At 30.6% G+C, this 3043-nt stretch overlaps 1 non-coding gene across 1 annotated transcript; it reads left to right on the top strand.

Moving 5' to 3' along the window:
- LOC105349079 (uncharacterized) lies at positions 1-2250 on the top strand. Its single transcript, XR_010714863.1, has 3 exons — positions 1-139; positions 516-636; positions 2090-2250. It is a non-coding gene; the product is annotated as an uncharacterized protein (transcript).
- The last annotated feature ends 793 nt before the right edge of the window (positions 2251-3043 follow it).

Genomic DNA, 3043 nt, shown 5'->3' with positions numbered 1-3043 from the left:
TATAAAACCGTGGCCGGATTATTCATGTTGTTTCTAACAAGTTCAGCTGAGATGGAACGCTTAACAATCTTTGTCACCATTTTCTGTGTTCTTTTTGTTTACTCTGAAGCGTCATGCTGGTCTGAGAGGACAGGAAATGGTAAGTACATTGGGAACAAATTAAATTAATAGTAATTTAGAACATTATTTACATGTAGATTTTTTTGTTTACAGTTTTTAGCTAAGATTAAGTTTCTATAGGATGATAGATAAAAAATCATAAGCGTAAATTAACATTTGGCTCAAAAATTTAATTTTTGTTAACTTAATATTTTCTTTACTTTGATATCATATTTAAAGCTCTTTGGTAATTTATTGAATAAAATTGTACAATAAATTCAGTGAATCAATTATTTTATAAATATCTGAGTGTTAAAATCTTATTAATTTTTCTTCTAATTTGATACATGGTCAGTTGCCGTTCAAGATGCATTTATTAACATTTTATATGGTATGTTCTTCGTTCTTATTTGTAGGGTACTATTGTACATTCGGGAACATGATACTAACCAAGGGAAGAACTTACTACAGTGAAACGGCTCCAAACTGTTTCAAATGCACGTGCTCTGATGATGCATATCAGTTAAATTGTTGCGGGTGAGAACATGTACTTACTTAAAAACAAACATCATTTGTTAACTCAGTAAATTTACTCAATATTTTCTTTGATAATATGCTATTAATTATATCAATAAAGACTTTCTCATGTTAAAACTTGAAATGTAGTGGTTACTGGTACAGCGATGTTAACTTTTCCATTTGAAAATTCATGTTCAGGCATTGGCATATAAACGCACTCGGCTTTACAGTCTGGTTGAAACCATCTTTCTTCGTACACTTTTAAGGGTTTTACGGGTAGGTTATCTCTAAATTTGCATGCAATTAAAATATACCCCGATTAATCACTTACATGGTTTTATCTGTTATTATTATTTATTAATCTCTATATCTTTTTAACCCGATTTAAATAAACTGTGTAATGTATTGTAAAGATGTATCTTTATATAACATATTTAAATTAATAAGTCAATCAGATATTTCTTGGCATGAAAAAATACGCCATATATACATTTAACTATGAAGATCCCCAAATTTACTCAAAGTGAAACGACAAGGCCCCATATCCCGTTTTAACCGTTTTGCCCTTGAAAATATTTAGGTTCGTAAAAAAACCTTGGGCTGTGATTTAGGATCGGAGATAGTTATAGGTCTCTGTCGAGATATTTGGTTATCGTATCAGATAACGCAGATGCTTTTACGTTGAGGATTTTGGGAAATATCATTTGACAGTTTGCCACTTGTCACCAGGGTTTAATTATAGCTTAAAGATAACGCACTAAACTCGATCATCATGTTATCATTTAATACTTAGCCTGATTACTATTTTGAATGATTCACTAAATTTTAAATGCTAGAAGTCAAGTTACAAGAAAACTTCTTCTATTCTAGTTCTATATTTGTATAATGTAATTTAAAGTAATTTAATTACAATGCTTTTGATAAAATAACTCGTGCCAAACAAGATAATCTAAATGAATATTTTAATAAATGATATTTTCAACAAAAGAAAGCAGCATTTGAATGAAAGTTATACATGTACCAAAACAAAACATATTTAAACACTAACAACCTGAAGAGTCTCATGTTATGTTGTTAACAAAACAAAGAGTTTCATGTTCCGTTCTTCACAAAACAAAGAGTCTATGCACCGTTGTTAACAAAGCAAAGAGTCTCATGTTCCGTTGTTTACAAAACAAAGAGTCTCATGTTCCGTTGTTAACAAAACAAAGAGTCTATGCACCGTTGTTAACAAAACAAAGAGTCTCATGTTCCGTTGTTAACAAAACAAAGAGTCTCATGCTCCATATCTTGCTTATAACTCGGAATTTGACGTTGGAATGTTTACGAAGTATTAAAAATACCCATATTTATTATTCTGATAACTAAAAATGGACAAAAACGAAAATGTTGAGAACAAATTGTGTATAGGTCCCTTAAGTATATTTTACACAAATTTTTATAAATGCTTCATTAAGCCTTTCTGTTTCAGCGTTGGCAATACTATTAATAGGATTCCAGACAACTGTCAGATAAAACAGGTTGGATGCAACCAGGTAGCTGTTAGCAAAGCCGACCCAAGCAAACCTTGTAAGGGACCAGTAGGTGGCGTCGTATAAAATTGTTTGCAAAATAAACAAGTTTATCACCTTTTTTAGTTTTTATTCTTTTTCTATTATTTTTAATACAATCTTATTAAAAGTAGATCTTTGATCCGCTCCTATTAGATCGCTACACAAACTTTGTGTAGCGATCTAAATAACTAATATTTATTATAAGTTTTATATCAAAATGAGTACAAATTATCAATGTAATTAATACAATGGTGAGTGTTTTCTGTTCTTTAAACTTATGTTATATTAGTGTTTCAGGGGCATGATCGATATATCACAGCGAGCAAAGTTCAATTCTTAAACTATTATTCGATAATATTTGTTTGGTTGGGATATCATTTGATGTACCATTACTTAGAATCCCGTGGAAAACATGAATTTAGAAAATAAATAGCCGATATCTAATTACATTAAGTTCTAGGGGCATTTAGGCCTAGTGTGATTTAAAAAAGATTTTTAAATAGCCTGGTGTCCCTATCGTTTACCTGAACAACAAAAGTCATAACAAATCAGACTTTGGTATTGAATACAAAATATGATATTTTAGTGATGATCGTTTTTAGTGGATTTCAAAATTTCTGCACATATTTTTGATAATTAATATTGAGATCATTTTATTGTATTTTATCATATAAAACCAGAGAAAAGCAGTCAATGTGACAGCAAACCGAGTTTTCTATTATATGAACAGAAACCATAATCAATTTTTAGCTCACCTGTGCCAAAGGCTCAAGTGAGCTTTTCTGATCACAATTTTTCCGTTGTCTGTCGTTGTTGTTGTAAGCTTTTCACATTTTCATCTTCTTCTCAAGAACCACTGGGCAGATTTCAAC

The sequence above is a fragment of the Magallana gigas genome, chromosome 6, assembly GCF_963853765.1.
Source record: "Magallana gigas chromosome 6, xbMagGiga1.1, whole genome shotgun sequence".
NCBI lineage: Eukaryota > Metazoa > Mollusca > Bivalvia > Ostreida > Ostreidae > Magallana > Magallana gigas.
Note: the sequence above shows the minus strand (reverse complement) of the source record. Positions and strands in the feature narration are given on the sequence as shown.